The sequence below is a fragment of the Zingiber officinale genome, chromosome 5A, assembly GCF_018446385.1.
Source record: "Zingiber officinale cultivar Zhangliang chromosome 5A, Zo_v1.1, whole genome shotgun sequence".
Taxonomy (NCBI): Eukaryota; Viridiplantae; Streptophyta; class Magnoliopsida; order Zingiberales; family Zingiberaceae; genus Zingiber; species Zingiber officinale.
In genome coordinates, this window is record NC_055994.1 from 86,815,991 (window position 1) to 86,837,339 (window position 21,349).

Genomic DNA, 21,349 nt, shown 5'->3' on the forward strand with positions numbered 1-21,349 from the left:
GAGGAAGACCGAATAGGGACGACGTCCGATCTGACAACTCAGGGGTAGTGGGCTCTTGGACAGAAGCGGGGGTCAACGTCTCCACCCGTTCGGTGGAGCATACCCCGGAAGTGGTGGAGCACGACGAAGGCTCGGCGCCGGCGCCTCTTGCGCCTAATCAGTGGCTCAGCTGAGGAGGTTGAGCCCGAAGGCCCCTCAACTTCGACAATCGGCTTCCGCTCAAAATGTTGGGAGCCACCAGTCACTCCGACACATGCCCGAACAGGAGTCGCTTCACTCTCGTCCTATGGCTCTTCTTGCGAGCCAACCGACTATAGACCTCGGCTCCCCAGTGTTGGTACAAGGTGCACCAGAATCAAACCTAAGTTTTGATGTTGTCAAAGGTTCAAGTTAAGTCTAGTTATGATCTGATGATTTGGCTAAGTGTGCAGGCTATTTACTCAATCGAGAAAGTCCTAGTCACGACCAGACAGTAAAGTCCAAACAAGTCTGGAGGACCCAATGTTTGGCAGGTAGGTTGAGGTAAATAACTGGAGGAGCGACAGTGAGGTCGGGTTCCTGAAGGGAACAACCTAAGGTCGCTGATCCAATTGAAGAAACCGAAAAGGTTTCCAAGTTAAGATCAAGACAGTCCTAACTGTTATACTCATGCATATTACTACTCATGTATTATAACTGTGCTAACTTTGTTTTGCATGAATATTATTGTTATATCGAACTAACTTTGTGTTGCAGAATCATATGACCTCTTGAACTTCAAATGGTCATAACTTTTGACTTAGAACTTAGAATCAGGCTCTGTCAGCGGCCACGCCACCAGCACTCAGAAAGGTTCATTTGACCAAGGGTTTGGTCGACTGAACAGGAGGTTCAGTCGACCGAAAAAGACATTTTATCAGTTGACCGAACAAAGGTTCGGTCGACCGAACATGCAAAAATGGCAAAACAGATCAGGCTCGCAAATATGGTATCAGAGCATGATCGGTCGACCGAAAATGAGGTTCAGTCGACCGAACAGTAAAAGCATTAATGGAGCATTAAGTGCGAATCTCGGTGAGAAGGAAAGTCCATCGTTCGGTCGACCGAACAAGGTTATTGGTCGAATAAACCATTAAAGATCAGTTAATGCTCGAAGATCAGATCTCAGCGAATCTCAGCACAGAAGGAATGGAGCGGGTTCGGTCGAACGAACCCAGGGATCGGTCGACCGAACGTCGACGGTTCTTATAAAAGAGAGCTCGAGGTCCATGGCTGAAACACACTGTTTGGGTTCAAAGTTAATCTCTGTGCTAGCTGTTGCTGTTCGTGCTATTGCTCTACAAATCTTCTACACGCAAGTAAGTGCCGACCAAGCTTCAACTTTCACATATTCTTGGTATATTTATTTTCATATTACACTTAAATTAAAATAAGATAGTAGGAGTGTTACTATCTTATTTCATTGTACTTGTACGATCTGCTTCTTTCCGAAGATTTCGGAAAGAATGGTTTTAGTGCTTTGCCCATCGATGCGGTCAAGGACCGCGGGCCTTCGAGTAGGAGTCAAGCTAGGCTCCGAACGAAGTAAACGACTTTGTCTCTTTTCTTATTTCCACTGCACAATTCTGATTTAAAAGTAAAAGAAAAGTTTTAAAAGAAGCGATATTCACCCCCCCCTCTATCGCTCGCACACAATCTATCAATTGGTATTAGAGCCTCGTAGTTCTGAAATTACTTAACCATTTTTCATAGCACTTTTAAAACTTTTTCTTTTCACTTATTCCTTTTCTTTTTCTTTTAGAATGTTCTTTTCTTATATCTTTTTCCCGCACTACTAATCCCAAGATGAGAGTCTTGGAAATTCTTTTTGTTTCTCAACTTTTGGTGCAAGAACAAATGGCACAATCTGAGGGATATTCGACTGTGCGTCCTCCGATATTCGATGGAAGCGATTTACCATATTGGAAAAGAGGATGGAAGTTTTTCTCAAAACAGACATTGATCAATGGTTCATTATTCGATGCGGCTACACATCACCAGTCAACAACCTAGAGGAATGGACAGAAGAAATAAAGAAGAAAGTACAAATTGATTCAAAGGCACTCAACACTTTACAATGTGGATTATCAAAAGAAGAATTAAAATGAGTCAGCCCCTTTGAGAATGCAAAAGAGTTGTGGGATAAGTTAGTCAAACTACATGAAGGGACAAACGAGACAAAGGTAATAAAGCGTGATCTTTTATTAAATTCATTACTAAATATTAAAATACAAGATGGTGAGTCGGCAAGCCAACTACATATGAGGATTAAGGACATCCTTAATGGACTACATATCATTGGCCATCAACTCGAGAATCGTGATATCATCAGGTATACACTTGACTCATTCCCTCGAAACTCCTTATGGACATCTATTATAGATGCCTATAAAGTTACGAAGGATCCTTCTACTATCAAATTAGATGAATTATTTTATGAATTAATATTACATGAACAGACTAACTTGAGTCAAACCAAGAAAGGGTTAGCTTTGTATGCAGGACCAAACAAGGAAGCTAAGCCCAAAACAAAACCAGAACCAAAGCACTTGAGTCATATAGCATTTATGGCAACGACAGAAGAGTCTGAATCCGAGTCTGAAGATAAGTACGAGTCAGAGTCCGAGGACGAGTCTAAGACAAGCCACGGATTTGCATCCGTTTTCGAAGGATCTGATAAGGTAACTTTCAATTCGAAGTCTGAAATGTTGAAAGTAATTAAATGCTTGTTTAAAAAATTAACAAAATCAGAAAAACAAAATAACTTGCTACTTAAGGAAATAGACCACCTTAAGGAGCAAGTTAAATTGAGTGACTCGACTAATCATGTTCAAGTTGGAATTTCGACTCATGTTACAAAACTTGAGGAAGAAAATTCCTACTTGAAAGGACAACTCGAGCAACTCAAGAAAATGTTGGAAAAGTTCTAATTGGGATCCAAGTGTTTAAATATGGTACTTGGGTCGCAATGAGCCATGTACAACAAATCGGGGCTTGGCTATAAACCGAATAAAACAAACAAATCATATTTATCTTTAATTAGTCAAAATTCTAGAAGTCAAGTCCAAGCATGGGTTCAAACAAAACTTTTAACTAAACCAATTGTACCAAACCTATACTTAATCCCTAAGAGTCAAATTCATTACTTAGATAGACCTTATCTAAGCTATGACTCAGGGGGAGCAAGTAGAAAAAATAATACAACCAACTTAATTAACCAAACTCAACACTTAGGATTAGGTTTATTTTCTACTTAGAATGGTTAGATGAAAAAGTTTTACCAAACCCTACAACATAGCATCGGAATGGATTTGGATGATAGTACGTCAAGGAAACTTTGTCGAAGACATGTCTAGGCTGAATATGGAATTCTACCTGGTGCACTTTGTTGGTGCAATATCCCCTAGGTCAAGGTTGACTGAGTTGACCAAGCTTGAGTCTTGGTTATAGTTTAGATGATTGACAATACATGTAGACACATGGACAATGCAGGAGCAGTTGTTCATGTGGGGAGATTCTGATCAGGGACTGATCAGTGTGGATGAAGAAGAGTCAAGTAGGTCAAGAGTGACCGGATACCTGACTGGGAAGTCCTAGTCAGTGAAGCTAGGCAGATGGAAAACCCTATTGAGTGAAGCTAGGTGAAAGTCCTAGTGAGTGAAGCTAGGCAGATGGAAAGTCATAGTGAGTGAAGCTAGGCAGATGGAAAACCCTAGTGAGTGAAGCTAGGTGAAAGTCCTAGTGAGTGAAGCTAGGCAGATGGAAAACCCTAGTGAGTGAAGCTAAGGGAAAGTCCTAGTGAGTGAAGCTAGGCAGATGGAAAACCCTAGTGAGTGAAGCTAGGTGAAAGTCCTAGTGAGTGAAGCTAGGCAGATGGAAAACCCTAGTGAGTGAAGCTAGGTGAAAGTCCTAGTGAGTGAAGCTAGGCAGATGGAAAACCCTAGTGAGTGAAGCTAGGTGAAAGTCCTAGTGAGTGAAGCTAGGCAGATGGAAAATCCTAGTGAGTGAAGCTAGGTGAAAGTCCTGGTGAGTGAAGCCAGGCAAGGGAAAATCCAGATGGATCAAGAATGATTGGACATCTAGTGTTGGAAGTCCAAGTAGGTCAAGGGAGTGACCGGATACTTGGCACGAAGAGAAAAGTCCAAGTGGATCAAAGGGATTGACCAGACACTTGGCGAGGGAGTCCTAGCAGGTCAAGGAAGTGACTAGATGCTAGGCATGACGTACCAATAGGTTAAGGTTGACCGAATGTTGGTTTGGGAGGCTTGGGACTTGGTTTTGGGTAAAAAACCAAGAGCTGGATCAATCAGTGGATCGATCAGTGGATTGATCAGTGGATCGATCCAGGCAGTTTTCCAGCGCACAGAAAGCCTCTGGATCGATAAGTGGATCGATCCAGAGGTCCCAATCGATCAGTGGATCGATTGGGACGCTACTGCTTCGCACGATAAGCGCTGGATCGATCCGTGGATCGATCCAGATGTTTTTCCATAGCACAGAGGCGCTCTGGATCGATCCGTGGATCGATCCAAACCCTCCCCGATTGATTGGGAGCATTCCAATCGATCGGGATTCGACTGTTAGCGTCGATTTAAGCCGCAGACGTTCATTTCCTTCGGCATCGCTTCCACGACAGACCTCAGATCTTCACCAGCGACTCCACAGAGCTCTCCACGCCAGTTCTTGAAGTTCTTGGAGGTTCTTCCAAGTCAAGAGGCGGATCTATTGCAAGACGAAGAAAGCTAGGGTTAGGGTTTTCTTGTACTCATTGTAAGCTTTGTGCTTGTATTTTGTATCATTTCCCCTTCTTCTTGTAGTGTGAACTTGTAGGGCTTCTCCGCCTTCGGTAGTTACCGAAAAGGAGGCTTTTATTAGTGGAGGGTGCGTGAGTAGGTGTGGATCCTTGGACTAGTCACCTCTTGTGAGGTGGATACCAAGTAAACCAACCTTGTTAGCGTTGTGTGGTTTGTTTCTTGTATTTCCGCTGCTCATCTTTCAAGAAACAAGCAACGACGAGCACCTAGCACGCGGCGAGCTATTCACACCCCCCCCTCTAGCTACTTTTCGGTCCCAACAAGTGGTATCAGAGCGAGGCCGCTCTTCACCGGAATCATCGCCTGAAGGGGCAAATAAAACAAGCAAAGCTAGAGGGTGAAGAAGTTGAAGAAATTCTACAAGTCGAAGACTTCATCAAAAGGCTCAACTTCAAGATGCAATTCCAAGATGGACTTGGATTTGACACAAGGGTGGCTCCACCGTACACATCCACAAGCTTCGATTCTTAGAGATCAAGAATAAAAAATTTCTTGATGATGGAGATAGAGCAATGGTTTGCTCTCATGGAAGGATTTGAGTTCCAATAAACTCCAAGGGCAAGCCTCTCAAGAAAAGCAAATGGAGTCAAGAGCAAGTTCAAAGGAGCAAGGCAAACGATAAAGTGACCAAGCTTTTGGTCAACTTATTGCCAAGCAATATTTTGGCTCAAGTTGGAGAATTCAAGGATGCCAAGGAGCTTTGGAGCAAGTTGGCATCAATTCATGAGATCCCCTCCACTATACCAAATCAAGAGGAATCCAAAGGCGACTCATTGGAGGAAGAGGAGGAGGACTCCGAAGTTGAGAGATGCTCAACTTCCGAAGAAGAAGTCTAAGAAGAAGCTTCATCCTCAAAAAGCAAGGAAGGAGTATATTCCTTGTTTCATGTACAAGAGGATGAAGATGAAGGTGAAACCTCCACCTCTAGGATTGAGGGGGAGCAATCTTCATTGACACCGGATCAAGAGCAAGAAGAATCCTCCACATCCGGGTCAAGAGAAGAAGAGGATGAAGAAGCTTCCACCTCCACGAATCAAGTCAAATCTATTGGAGGAGTATCATCTTCGGATCAAGAGGAAGCTTCTACCTCCGGATCAAAAGGAGAAGATGTCACCCCTACAAGCAAAGGTATAACAATTTTAATTACTAATAAAAATCATATTATATGCTTTGAATGTAGGGAAAAAGGGCATTAGAAAAGTAAATGCCTTAAATTGGCCAAGAAGAAGGGCCAAGTGGCACAAAAGGGCAAGGAGAAGCCCAAGGAGACCATCCCCAATACAAAGAAGAGCAAGGAGCACCTTGTGTGTTTCTCTTGCAATCAAAAGGGGCATTACTGAAGTCAATGCCCTAAGGGGAAGAAGAAGGTGGTCAAGGCTCTTGGAGGAAGCTCAACTCAAGGGGGAGCCTCCAAGGTAAAAAAGAATGTATCTTTTATTGAGCCTACCTCTTTAAATTATGGTAAAGAGCATGCTAGTACTAACTTATATCATTTTAATGCTATCTATCATGAAAATAGGAGGCATGATAAAATTAAGGAAAATCATGTAGCTTATCATGCTAAAACCTCTCAACCTAGGGCTAGAAATGTAGATAAAAAACTAGGTAAGAACTCTAAGGATTTTAGCTACAAGCCTAGAAACAAAAATGCTCATGGATTTAATGGAAAACCAAAAACTAAGGACTTAGTGATGGAAAATCAAGTCTTGAGGTCAAGACTTGACAAACTAGAAAAGACCCTAAAAAGGATGGAAAATATCCTTAAATGGCAAAAAGAGCAAAATCTAGGTTTAGGACAACAAAGGTCATCCAAGGGCCATAGAGGTTTGGGATACAAACTTAAAATCAAAAGGGATGTACCTACTTACCATAGGGTTCCATATAGCTATGGAACCAACCCTAAGTCTAGAAGTCAAGTCAAGGATACAAGGGAAGTCATCCCTAGAAGTATCTTTGCAACAACAAATGTGACTAAGACCTCTAAGAAGTCTAAGAAAGTCACTAACAAGGTCACAAGGGAGGCTATCCCTAGAGTTGACCTAGAAAAAGTGACCAAGGCTTCTAAGAAGCCAAACAAGGTCACTAGGAAGGTATCTAGGGAAGTTATCCCTAATGAATACCTAGAGCATCCAAGGAGCACCAATAGATTTTGAGTTCCTAGGAGCATCTTCTCTACCCCATAGATGGGTTAGAGAGTGTCAACTCTAAGAAGAAGGGTAGTTAACCCAACTTTGAAGAAATTGACACTCAAGGAGCATTTTCAAGGTTATTATTAACTTTTGAAAATGAAATAGATTTATCATTTACTCTTTGGAAGAGTAAAGTGTGCCAAACTTGAAGATATTGATTTTAATTTTATTTGGCACAATTTGAGAAATCATGAGAACTACCAAGTTGGGATTTTAGTATGTTATTAGGAAATTAAAGGCAAATCTAAGCCTTAATTTAAAGTGCTACTCTTGTGGAAAAATGAAATATGCCAACACTTGAGGAATATGCTTAATTTCAATCGGCATAAATTAATCAAGAGAATTAGAAATGCCCATTTAGGTTTGGCACTCTCTTGAAGCACTTTGGGCAATCTAGGGTTTAAGTTTTAGGATTAGCCAAGATTAAGGATACTCAGATAGATAATCTAGGTATTTTAGTTATGCTAGACTTTGCCATGATTGTTTGCCCATTATATGTCATAATCATGTTTTATTTTTGCACTCATGCCTTATCATGAAAATACAAAAATATCATGTCATGACATTCATACATCATGTAGTTATAGGATATTTTCTTTTGAAAATTATTTCCTTTTGATGTATGCCATAACATAATCATGCATTAAGTTTAAATTCCTTGTAATTAAGGATAAAAGGCTTTTATCAACATTTGGCTACCAACAAGTGGTACCAACAATTGATCATCAACAAGTAACATCCTTGGTGGATGTTCATCACTCAAAATGCTTAGATAGATATGCATGATCCCTAGAATAGGGCAAAACCAAAATCTCACATCTCACAAGGACCATAAGGTGACTTGTATGTGTTTTTAGTGCACATTAGATACAAGTGAGATGTTAGAAAGATGAACAAAACTCAAGATGTTGATTTAGTGCATTCTTTTGAGTTTTAGGTTCATCAAAACACATAGTTATGTGTTTTCCCATCATTGGGAAAGCTAATGTACAAGTCATGTGCATTAAGCCCAAGGAATGTGATGGGATATTGGTTTTAAAAATTATTTTAAAATGCTTTTGGAAAACCTTGGTGAAGGCTATCTTTTGATAGTAATCACCATTGAATAGTTAGACACAAACTTGAAGAAAATGTTAAAGTTTTAGCAAAGTTTCAAGCTTGTGTCAATCTTTGAAAATATGATGTATTTTCATAGAAAATTATTTTTCCATGATAAAGTATATCCTAAATAATGTCTACACAAATTTTCATAATTTTTGGATTTTTGTAGAATTTTCTAGGGGTTTCTGAAGTTGTCTGAAATGGTATTTCAGCAACTATCAGAGCTCCAATCGATCAAGCGATCGATTGGAGTACCTCAATCGATCGGGTGATCGATTGAGGGAGGTTCTCCCGCGAGCAGAAGCTCGCTGGATCGATCAGCCGATCGATCCAGATCTCCTGAATCGATCAGTGGATCGATTCAAAATGGTCTAATCGATTGGAACCCAACTCCAATCTATCCAAGATGCTGATTTTGGCTGATAAAGCCTGATTTCAGCATTGTTGAACCTTGTTTAGTCTATGTAACCATTCCAAACCCCTCAAAATACATTCGTATACATAAAAAGGGAGTTTTCATATTGAAAACAAGGATGGATTGGTTAAGGAAGACTATATTGAAGTTTAGGTTGAGGTTTGTTTCAAATTTTGAATAGTTGAACCTCACAACTTCAAAATTTGGGTTACCTAAAGGTTTAGGGATTCCAAGTCATTGTTGGTGCAATAACAGTAGTTATCACCATGTCTTTAGGGGGAGGGACTCTTTAGAGACATGAAAATTATTTTTCATGAACCTTGGAAGGTGGTTAACCTTCTGTGTGAGAAAATGCTCAAGGTTGAGCATTTGAACTTGAAATGAGGAGTGAATATCCTCATTATTTCAAGTGGTATTTCAAGTGATTGAAAAGTGCTCAAGGTTGGGCATTTGCCTACATTGAGTGTAACGACCCGCCTTCTATTACTAGGCTGTAAGGTCAAATCGCTACAGTTATGCTGTGCTATACTGTGCGGAAAGCTGAGCTAATTAAAATTTTGCTAACTATTATCTTTGAAAAACTAATCTGAATGTTCTAGGTGTACCTAAGAGTTGTACACATGCTAGGGGAGGGAAACTGGGCATCCCAACTGAGCTAGGGACTATAAACTAAACTTCCCAACTACCTACCGAACCTGCCGATCGATCCACAGATCGATCGGAGCTGCGGTCGTTCTGTTCCCAACTGGATTGGTCGGCAGACCGATCCAGGCACCCGAAACTCTCTGGAACACTACTGTATCGTGCTGGATCGGTCGGCTGACCGATCCAGTGACACTGCCCAGGCCCTGATCGGTCTGGAGACCGATCAGAGTTCTGATTTCAGCCCTGAACTCTGATTTCAGCACTTGTTCGTGCTAAAATCTCATATATGAGTTATACACTACATGAGGAACATACTGATGACATAAAAACTAGTATTCTAACATAATTACTAACAACTTAAACCAATCTTCCATGAGTTAAACATTCTAGCATTTCAAAAGTGCATAAACCACGAAAACTAAACTAATGAACTGTAAAATGCTATAGTAGGTGCAAATCCCTAGAGGATCTTTTATTCCAGTTCCTGCCACACACATCTTGATCTGCATTGACCTCCAGCCTCCGCTACTGGTCCACTTTTCCTTTACCTTTATATGCAGTATAAGAAAAGTAGTATCTATAAGCTAAAAAGCTTAGTAAGAAACCATCTACCTCACAAAAACATGCTACGATGAAAATATGATTTAAAATCATGATGTTTAAAACATATGCTGAACATACCGAGTAAACTAAGCATGGCATGGCATATAAGCACACAATCATGGCATATATCATACAATACACAGCAATCAAAACTAGCCATGGCATACTATCAACTAAAGCATGTGAACATGAACTGAACATAGAGCTATCATACCCAAATCATAGAAAAACTGGGCTGAACATATAATGAGCTAAGCTGAAACTAACTGATACTGAATTCAACTCAGCTAACATAACTAATTTTGAGTTTTGAAAACTAATTCATAATAAGTGAAAATACATAATCATGCTGTTTGGGCCCGGCAGCTGTACTTGCTATGCGCGCATCCCTAACTAGACCCGGGTTTGCAAGTCCCGAATTTAGTAGGGTTAACTAGGTTATCTAAACCTAGGGACGACTGTGGGAGTCCAACCCAATGGATATCTGATCCAGTACTGAAAATAAAATACTGAAATAGCTAATACTTGCTTATTCTATTGTTTCTAGGTTATCTGAACCTAGAGCTAGGTTATCTAAACCTAGAGGCGACTGTGGGAGCCCACCCATTGGATATCTGATCCATATAAGCTGTAATAAACTGAGAATACTGAATAGATACTTCTAACGTATCTAACTGAGCTGTTAAAGATGCATATAGTGCATTTTTACTAAACTAGCTATTTTATCGAACACTTAGTGTGCCCTAACTCTCCTCTCTATTAGGGAGACCGCCTCTAGGCACCCGACAACATCAACCTCCTATCTGAAGAGGGAAGACATGCCCGGCCCATCTAGAGGTGCTCAACTAAACCCCTAATCTGCGAAGAGAGTTAAATACACCCTAGATATCGATAAAAATCTGTATACATCCTAACTAAAGCATAAAAACTCAATCGGAAGCTATTATACTGCAGGTGAGGGGTTTCTTACCTCCTATTCGTAATTTCTTACGATTCTATTCGCTAGAATTCTGGTGGAGATGAGCTTCTCAACGATCCGCTCACGTCTTCGCGTGCTCTACTCGCGAAGGGAACGTCCTCTTGCTAAAATCGCCGCCGGAGAATATCCTTGGGGCCCTAGGGAGGGAACCCTAGGGTTTCCTTGGTGTGGCGCCGAAAGAAGGAGGAAGGGGAGAAGAGTTGGCGTGAGGGCTTCGGTGGAGAGGGATTTTGCCGAACCAAAATCTAAAATAAACCAAACCCTCTTTAAGTTTCCTATTTATATTAAGTGGTTTAATGAACCCAACTCTAATATAAATATATTTGGTTCTCTTTTCTTTCAGCACGGCCCTGCTGGGTTCAACCGGTTACTAACATTATCCCTAAACCATAGGTCTCGGGTTCGATTCCCGCCTAAGCTATTTTGCGGTTCTATTTATTTTTGCTACTTCCGATACTCGGAAAATTCCGAAAAAATATCTAAAATTCCAGAAAAATCATAGAATAATTCTAAAATAGTTTTGAGAATTTTCGGGCGTTACAATCCCCCATACCTTATAAAAAGTTCATCCTCGAACTTAGAACAATTCTGGGTACTTCTGTCTCATGCTGGCTTCTGTCTCCCAAGTTGCCTCTTCTGCTGTGTGACTGTGCCAAATGACTTTGACTAATGGTACTTCCTTGTTCCGCAATTTCTTAACTGCTCGGTCTATTATCTGAATAGGCCGACTATCATAGCTGAGGTCTTCGCGGATCTGTACCGACTGGGGCTCAATCACCTGGGTGGCATCTGGGGTATGCTTCTTCAGCATAGAGACATGAAATACGTTGTGGACAGCTGACATTTCCTGGGGTAGCTCTAGCTCATATGCTACCTTGCCCACTCTTCTGCTAATAAGGTATGGTCCCACATATCTGGGACTAAGCTTGCCCTTCTTCCCAAAACGCATCACTCCCTTCATGGGAGCTACTCTGAGGAACACTGTATCCCCGACTGAGAACTCTAAGGGTCTGCGCCGTGTATCAGCATAGCTTTTCTGGCGGATCTGCTGTATAGCTGCTGTGGTATCTGCGACTAGATCTGTCTGAAGCTCTAGTTCCTTCTGTTCACCACTCTCATACCAGCAGATTGGAGATCTACACCTCCGCCCATAGAGAGCCTCGTAAGGTGCCATGCCGATAGTGGCCTGATAGCTGTTGTTGTATGCAAATTCTGCTAGACTTAGATATTTGCACCAACTTCCTTTGAAATCTAGGGCACATGCTCGGAGCATATCTTCGAGTACCTGATTTACTCGCTCTGTCTGACCATCTGTCTGAGGATGGAATGCTGTGCTGAACTTTAACTTCGTGCCCAATGCTGACTGTACACACTCCCAGAAGTGTGATGTAAATCTGCTGTCTCTGTCTGAAATGATGGTTCGTGGGACTCCATGTAGTCTAACGATCTCCTGAAGATACAATTGAGCTAGCTTCTCCATGGAGTAGGATATCTTGATAGCTAAAAAGTGGGCTGATTTACCTGTCGACTATTACCCAGATGGCATCAAAACCATTCGTGGTTCTGGGTAGTCCCACTATGAAATCCATAGAGATATCCTCCCACTTCCATTCTGGAATCTGTATAGGCTGCAGAACACCTCATGTGACCCTCTGACAGGTGAGGCAGATGCTAACATATCTGGCGATGTCTCGCTTCATCCCGGGCCACCAAAAACGGTTCTTCAGGTCTTGATACATTTTGGTGGAACCTGGATGCATCGCATAGGGAGTCTTGTGAGCCTCATCTAAAATCTGTCTCCGTAGCTCCTCCTGATCTGGAACACAGAGTCTGTCACCAAAATACAACACCCCGCTATCGGACACTCTGAATTCTCTACTCTCTGATTCTGCTAGCCCTTGCTTGATTTTCTGAATTTCAGGGTCCTGTTCCTGAGCTGACTGAATATCACCAAGCAAGGTAGACTCTAAGGTTATAGTAGAGAGCTGTCCCACGATGAACTCGAGATCGAAATCTATGATCTCCTTATGTAGGGGCGGTGACATGGCTATAAGAGATAATAAGGTAGCACTGGATTTTCTGCTAAGTGCATCTGCTACCTTATTGGCTTTCCCTGGATGGTAGAGGATGTCTACATCATAGTCCTTGACCAGCTCAAGCCACCTGCGCTGTCGCATGTTCAGATCCTTCTGAGTGAAGAAATACTTCAGACTCTGATGATCTGTATACACTCTGCACTGAGCTCCATATAAGTAATGTCTCCAAATTTTGAGAGCGAACACTACTGCTGCCAGCTCAAGGTCATGAGTAGGGTAATTCTTCTCATAATCCTTGAGTTGTCTGGAGGTATAGGCGATCACCTTGCCATTTTGCATCAGTACTGCTCCTAGTCCCAACTTAGAGGCATCACTATAGATGTCAAAGCTGCTGGTGTCGTCTGGTAGAGCCAAAATAGGAGCACTGGTCAACCTCCTTTTTAGCTCGCTGAAGCTGTTCTCACAGTCCTCTGTCCACTGAAATTTTCTGTTCTTTCTGGTAAGAGCTGTCAGTGGGGAGGCTACCCTGGAGAAGTCCTCTACAAACTTCCTGTAATATCCTGCTAATCCCAGAAAGCTCCTGATCTCGCTGACGTTCTTAGGTCTCTTCCAGTTACTTACTACTTCTATCTTACTGGGATCTACCATAATACCATCCTTTGAGATGATGTGACCCAGGAAGGACACCTGATCTAGCCAAAATTCACATTTCGTGAACTTGGCGTATAGCTGGTTCTGTTGAAGGGTCTGCAATACTAGTTTCAGGTGCTCTGAGTGTTCTTCCTGAGTTCCTGAGTAGATAAGAATGTCATCGATAAACACAATAACAAACTTATCTAAATACTCCCTGAATACTCTGTTCATGAGATCCATGAATGTAGCTGGAGCATTTGTCACGCCAAAAGGCATAACTACGAACTCGTAATGTCCGTATCTGGTCCTGAATGCTGTCTTCGGTATATCACCCTCCTTGACTTTGACTTGGTGATATCCTGATCTGAGGTCAATCTTAGAGAACACTGCTGCTCCCTTTAACTGGTCGAACAGGTCATCTATCCTGGGAAGAGGATACCTGTTCTTGATCGTGACCTGATTCAGTGCTCTGTAGTCTATGCATAGCCACATGCTTCCATCCTTCTTCTTCACGAACAGTACGGGCGCTCCCCATGGTGAGTGACTAGGGCGTATGAAACCCTTGTCAAGCAACTCCTGTAGTTGCTCATGAAGTTCCTTCAGTTCTGCTGGAGCCATGCGGTAAGGCGCCTTGGAAATAGGATTGGTGCCGGGGAAAAGCTCTATCTCAAATTCAATCTCCCTGACTGGTGCTAGGCCTGGTAACTCTTCAGGGAAGACTGCTGGGTAGTCACATACAACTCGGACCTCTGCTAGCTGTTGGTCCTTGTCCTGGCTGGTATTGACTACATGTGCTAGGTACCCCGTACATCCCGAATCCATCAACTTCTGTGCCTTCATTGCTGAGAGAAATTTTCTGGCTTTTCTCTTTGGTTCTCCGAGGTATTCAAACTATATTTCTGCTTCGGGTTGGAATACGACTTTCTGTTTACGGCACTCTATGGAAGCACCGTATCTGATCAGAAAGTCCATTCCAAGGATGACGTCATAGTCAGTCATTTCTAGCAGGATCAGATCGCAAAAGAGTTCCCTGTCTGCTATAATGACTGGCACTGCTCTGAGCCAGTGCGTGGATGCCATGATCTCTCCTGAAGGTAGTGCCGTCAGAAACTGAGTACCTCTGGGGGTATTTCTAATTTTTCGGAGAACATCCTGGCTATATATGAATGGGTTGCCCCAGTATCAAATAGAACAGTAGCACTATACTGAAAAATGCTAATCTGACCTGTGACAACTGTCGAGGCATTGGCTACGTCCTCTCTGGTGAGTGAGTAGATCCTCGCATTCACCATAGCTGGAGGGGCTTCTAATCTTCCATGGCTGATATGTGGACCCTCTAGAGCGGCCTGCATCTGATATAACTGAGCTGGCTGGCCTGCGTACTGAATCTGCTGTGGCTGAGGAAGACCGGTCTTGTTCGGGCACTGCTTGGCCATGTGCCCTTCTTGTCCACATTCAAAGTATCCTCGTGTGCCCTTGCGACAAACCCCTAGGTGGAATTTTCCACAAGTGGTACACTTTGGATAACTGGGTCGCTTGCTAGATGGTCCTCCTTTTGAGTCACTCCCTGATTTGCGCTTGTTGTTGGAGTTCCCTTTCCAGTTGGAGCTGTGGCCTTGCTGTTTTTGAGTGTGAGAGTTTCCTTGGCCTTTGGACTCTGAGGAGACTTGCTTCTGCTGCTTTATGCTGTTCTGGTAATGCTCTGTGGTCAGGGCACTGCTCACTAACTCCTCTGTGGTTTGTGGCCTATGTACGCCACCAACCACGTTCACTGCTATCTCTGGCCTCAGCATCTTGAGCATCAACCGGATTCGTTCCTTCTCTGTGCTGACTAGCTCTGGGCATAGACGAGCCAACCTGTTGAATTTCTTCACGGCTTCCTCAACTGATAGGCTGCCCTGACGAAACCGAGTGAACTCGTCGTAGTGGCGGTTTGTAACCCGCATATGAAAGAATTCCTCGAAGAATTCCTTCTCGAAGTCAGCCCATGTCATCTGGTTCACTGGGCGCTTCGTTCTGATTCTTTCCCACCACATGCGTGCGTCTCCTGTCAGGCAGAAGGAGGCACACTTCACCTTCTCGTGTTCTGGCCAGTCCAGAAGCTCCATCGTGCTCTCCAGTGTTTTGAACCAGGCTTGTGCATCCCATGGTTCACTAGTGCCTGAGAAGCTCTCTGGCTACTGCCACTGGATCGGATAAGCTTCCTTTCTTGGCTCAATTCTTTGAAATTCTTGGTCTTTAGTCTTTGGTCTTTGTGGTGGAACCTCTAAGACTCTTGGAGTCGTCGATTTGGTTCCGGTAATGGGGTATTCTGCTGGTTAGCCTTTAAGGTGGCTATTTCCTGTTGCTGTTCAGCTAGCTGCTGCTGTAACTGAGCCACTAACGCTGTAAGGTCTGGGGGAGGCACTGAACTGCCCGCCTCATGCTGGGGCTAAGTAGCTGGTATCCTTCTAGCTGGGCGTCCTCGTGCCATTTCTAATGACATAGAGGACATACATAACTAACACAAACATACTGGAGTAACTATTGTTTTCATGTTTGTAGAATTTCTACTATCATGTTTAACTAGCTACTATAAACATGTTAAAGCTATCATATATAAGCATGCTATACTTATCCATAAACATGAAAGCAAGACGTAATTAAAATAGAGGTATTCTTACTTGGAAGCTGCAGGTTCAATGCTGATGTGTGTGTAGGAAGTATGGAACACTGCTCTGATACCACTTTGTAATGACCCGCCTTCTACTACTAGGCTGTAAGGTCGAATCGCTACAGTTATGCTGTGCTATACTATGCGGAAAGCTGGGCTAATTAAAATTTTGCTAACTATTATCTTTGAAAAACTAATCTGAATGTTCTAGGTGTACCTAAGAGTTGTACACATGCTAGGGGAGGGAAACTGGGCATCCCAACTGAGCTAGGGACTATAAACTAAACTTCCCAACTACCTACCGAATCTGCCGATCGATCCACAGATCGATCGGAGCTGCGGTCGTTCTGTTCCCAACTGGATCAGTCAGCAGACTGATCCAGGTGTGGCTGGATCTGTCGGCAGACCGATCCAGGTGTGGCTGGATCGGTCGGCAGACCGATCCAGGCACCCGAAACTCTCTGTATCGTGCTGGATCGGTCGGCTGACCGATCCAGGAGGATACAGTAGCCTACTGTATCTGTCTAGATTGGTCGGCTGACCGATCCAGTGACACTGCCCAGGCCCTGATCGGTCTGGAGACCGATCAGGGTTCTGATTTCAGCCCTGAACTTTGATTTCAGCACTTGTTCGCGCTAAAATCTCACATATGGGTTATACACTACATGAGGAACATTCTGATGACATAAAAACTAGTATTCTAACATAATTACTAACAACTTAAACCAATCTTCCATGAGTTAAACATTCTAGCATTTCAAAAGTGCATAAAACACGAAAACTAAACTAATGAACTGTAAAATGCTATAGTAGGTGCAAATCCCTAGAGGATCTTTTATTCCAGTTCCTGCCACACACATCTTGATATTGACGACCGACCTTACAGCCAGTCCTTTATCTTTACAGCGTATAAGAAAAGTAGTATCTATAAGCTAAAAAGCTTAGTAAGAAACCATCTACCTCACAAAAACATGCAATGATGCAAATATGATTTAAAATCATGCTGTTTAAAACATATGCTGAACATACCGAGTAAACTAAGCATGGCATGGCATATAAGCACACAATCATGGCATATATCATACAATACACAGCAATCAAAACTAGCCATGGCATACTATCAACTAAAGCATGTGAACATGAACTGAACATAGAGCTATCATACCCAAATCATAGAAAAACTGGGCTGAACATATAATGAGCTAAGCTGAAACTAACTGATACTGAATTCAACTCAGCTAACATAACTAATTTTGAGTTTTGAAAACTAATTCATAATAAGTGAAAATACATAATCATGCTGTTTGGGCCCGACAGCTGTACTTGCTATGTGCGCATCCCTAACTAGACCCGGGTTTGCAAGTCCCGAATTTAGTAGGGTTAACTAGGTTATCTAAACCTAGGGACGACTGTGGGAGTCCAACCCAATGGATATCTGATCCAGTACAGTGCCACTGAAAATAAAATACTAGTAATAGCTTATTCTATTGTTTCTAGGTTATCTGAACCTAGAGCTAGGTTATCTAAACCTAGAGGCGACTGTGGGAGCCCACCCATTGGATATCTGATCCATATAAGCTGTAATAAACTGAGAATACTGAATAGATACTTCTAACGTATCTAACTGAGCTGTTAAAGATGCATATAGTGCATTTTTACTAAACTAGCTATTTTATCGAACACTTAGTGTGCCCTAACTCTCCTCTCTATTAGGGAGACCGCCTCTAGGCACCCGACAACATCAACCTCCTATCTGAAGAGGGAAGACATGCCCGGCTCATCTAGAGGTGCTCAACTAAACCCCTAATCTGCGAAGAGAGTTAAATACACCCTAGATATCGATAAAAATCTGTATACATCCTAACTAAAGCATAAAAACTCAATCGGAAGCTATTATACTACAGGTGAGGGGTTTCTTACCTCCTATTCGTAATTTATTACGATTCTATTCGCTAGAATTCCGGTGGAGATGAGCTTCTCAACGATCCGCTCACGTCTTCGCGTGCTCTACTCGCGAAGGGAACGCCCTCTTGCTAAAATCGCCGCCGGAGAATATCCTTGGGGCCCTAGGGAGGGAACCCTAGGGTTTCCTTGGTGTGGCACCGAAAGAAGGAGGAAGGGGAGAAGAGTTGGCGTGAGGGCTTCGGTGGAGAGGGATTTTGTCGAACCAAAATCTAAAATAAACCAAACCCTCTTTAAGTTTCCTATTTGTATTAAGTGGTTTAATGAACCCAACTCTAATATAAATATATTTGGTTCTCTTTTCTTTCAGCATGGCCCTGCTGGGTTCAACCGGTTACTAACATTATCCCTAAACCATAGGTCTCGGGTTCGATTCCCGCCTAAGCTATTTTGCGGTTCTATTTATTTTTGCTACTTCCGATACTCGAAAAATTCCGGAAAATATCTAAAATTCCAGAAAAATCATAAAATAATTCTAAAATAGTTTTGAGAATTTTCGGGCGTTACATTGAGGGAGAATGTAGGGAAAATGAAGGGTATGAGACCTTCATTATGATGTTGATCACAACCTTGAGAAACTCTTCAGGGGGAGAGTTTAAAAAGGGATAAAGGTTCAACGATTGAAGTTGTAACTAATGATGAGTATCTCTTCAGGGGGAGAGATAGTGTTTGTTTGATGTGTGTCAATAGGGGGAGAATGTGTGGTTTAAGTTAGGCCTTCATTACCTATGGGGGAGGTCATAGGGGGAGAATGAAGGGAACCAACATTCATACTTTGGCATGAAGAGAGTTAAGGCTATGAGATTAGCTTAACTCAGAGTGGTCCTAACTTAAAGGTATTGTAAAACATCAAAAAGGAGAAGATTGTTGGTGCAATATCCCTTAGGTCAAGGTTGACTGAGTTGACCAAGTTTGAGTCTTGGTCATAGTTTCGATGTTTGACAATACATGTAGACACATGGACAATGCAGGAGCAGTTGTTCATGTGGGGAGATTCTGATCAGGGACTGATCAGTGTGGATGAAGAAGAGTCAAGTAGGTCAAGAGTGATCGGATACCTGACTGGGAAGTCCTAGTGAGTGAAGCTAGGCAGATGGAAAATCCTAGTGAGTGAAGCTAGGTGAAAGTCCTAGTGAGTGAAGCTAGGCAGATGGAAAGTCCTAGTAAGTGAAGTTAGGCAGATGGAAAACCCTAGTGAGTGAAGCTAGGTGAAAGTCCTAGTGAGTGAAGCTAGGCAGATGGAAAACCCTAGTGAGTGAAGCTAGGTGAAAGTCCTAGTGAGTGAAGCTAGGCAGATGGAAAACCCTAGTGAGTGAAGCTAGGTGAAAGTCCTAGTGAGTGAAGCTAGGCAGATGGAAAACCCTAGTGTGTGAAGTTAGGTGAAAGTCCTGGTGAGTGAAGCCAGGCAAGGGAAAATCCAGATGGATCAAGAATGATTGGACATCTAGTGTTGGAAGTCCAAGTAGGTCAAGGGAGTGACCGGATACTTGGCACGAAGAGAAAAGTCCAAGTGGGTCAAAGGGATTGACCGGACACTTGGTGAGGGAGTCCTAGCAGGTCAAGGAAGTGACTAGATGCTAGGCATGACGTACCAACAGGTTAAGGTTGACCGAATGTTGGTTTGGGAGGCTTGGGACTTGGTTTTGGGTAAAAAACCAAGAGCTGGATCAATCAGTGGATCGATCAATGGATTGATCAGTGGATCGATCAGTGGATCGATCCAGGCAGTTTTCCATCGCATAGAAAGCCTCTGGATCGATCAGTGGATTGATCCAGAGGTCCCAATCGATCAGTGGATCGATTGGGACGCTACTGCTTCACACGATAAACGCTGGATCGATCCGTGGATCGATCCAGACGTTTTTTCATAGCACAGAGGCGCTCTGGATCGATCCGTGGATCGATCCAAAGCCTCCCCGATCGATTAGGAGCATTCCAATCGATCGGGATTCGACCGTTAGCGTCGATTTAAGCCGTAGGCGTTCATTTCCTTCGGCATCGCTTCCACGACAGACCTCAGATCTTCACCAGCGACTCCACAGAGCTCTCCACGCCAGTTCTTGAAGTTCTTGGAGGCTTTTCCAAGTCAAGAGGCGGATCTATTGCAAGAGGAAGAAAGCTAGGGTTAGGGTTTTCTTGTACTCATTGTAAGCTTTGCGCTTGTATTTTGTATTCTTTCCCCTTCTTCTTGTAGTGTGAACTTGTAGGGCTTCTCCGCCTTCGGTAGTTACCGAAAAGGAGGGTTTTATTAGTGGAGGGTGCGTGAGTAGGTGTGGATTCTTGGACTAGTCACCTCTTGTGAGGTGGATACCAAGTAAACCAACCTTGTTAGCGTTGTGTGGTTTGTTTCTTGTATTTCCGCTGCTCATCTTTCAAGAAACAAGCAACGACGAGCACCTAGCACGCGCCCTTCCCCCCCTCTAGCTACTTTTCGGTCCCAACACACTAGACTTAGTGGATCTGACCGAAGTTACCCCAGTCAAACATGGGCTAGTTAGACCAAAATTTAGTATTAAGTATTTTAGGCGGGAACAGTTTGGAAAGTCTTCAGCAAGTGGTCCACCGTTGATACACAAGAAGGTCATATGCCTCGCCACTGAACTGAAAACTTATCCTTAGGAAGCTTGCTTGATTAACCCAAAGCTAAGTTTGAATCTGACATGGGTCCAATAACCTTTTTCAATAAATAAATAATTATTTTAAAACTTAAATAAAATTATTTTAAAACATAATTAAAATTATTATAAAACTTAATTAAAATTATTTTAAAACTTAATTAAATTATTTTAAAACTTAATTAAAATTATTTTAAAACTTAATTAAAAAATTATTTTAAAAAACATAATTAAAAAATTATTTTAAAACTTAAATAAAATTATTTTAAAACTTAATTAAAAAATTATTTTAAAACTTATTTAAAATTATTTTAAAACTTATTTAAAATTATTTCAAAACTTAATTAAAATTAATTTAAAACTTAATTAAAATTATTTTAAAACTTAATTAAAATTATTTTAAAACTTAATTAAAATTATTTCAAAAACTTAATTAAAATTATTTAAAAAACTTAATTAAAATTATTTTAAAACTTTATTAAAATTATTTGGAAAACTTTATTAAAATTATTTTAACTACTTAATTAAAATTAATTTAAAACTTAATTAAAATTAATTTAAAATTTAATTAAAATTATTTTAAAACTTTATTAAAATTATTTTAAAACTTAATTAAAATTATTTTAAAAACTTAATTAAAATTATTTTAAAACTTAATTAAAATTATTTTAAAACTTTATTTAAAT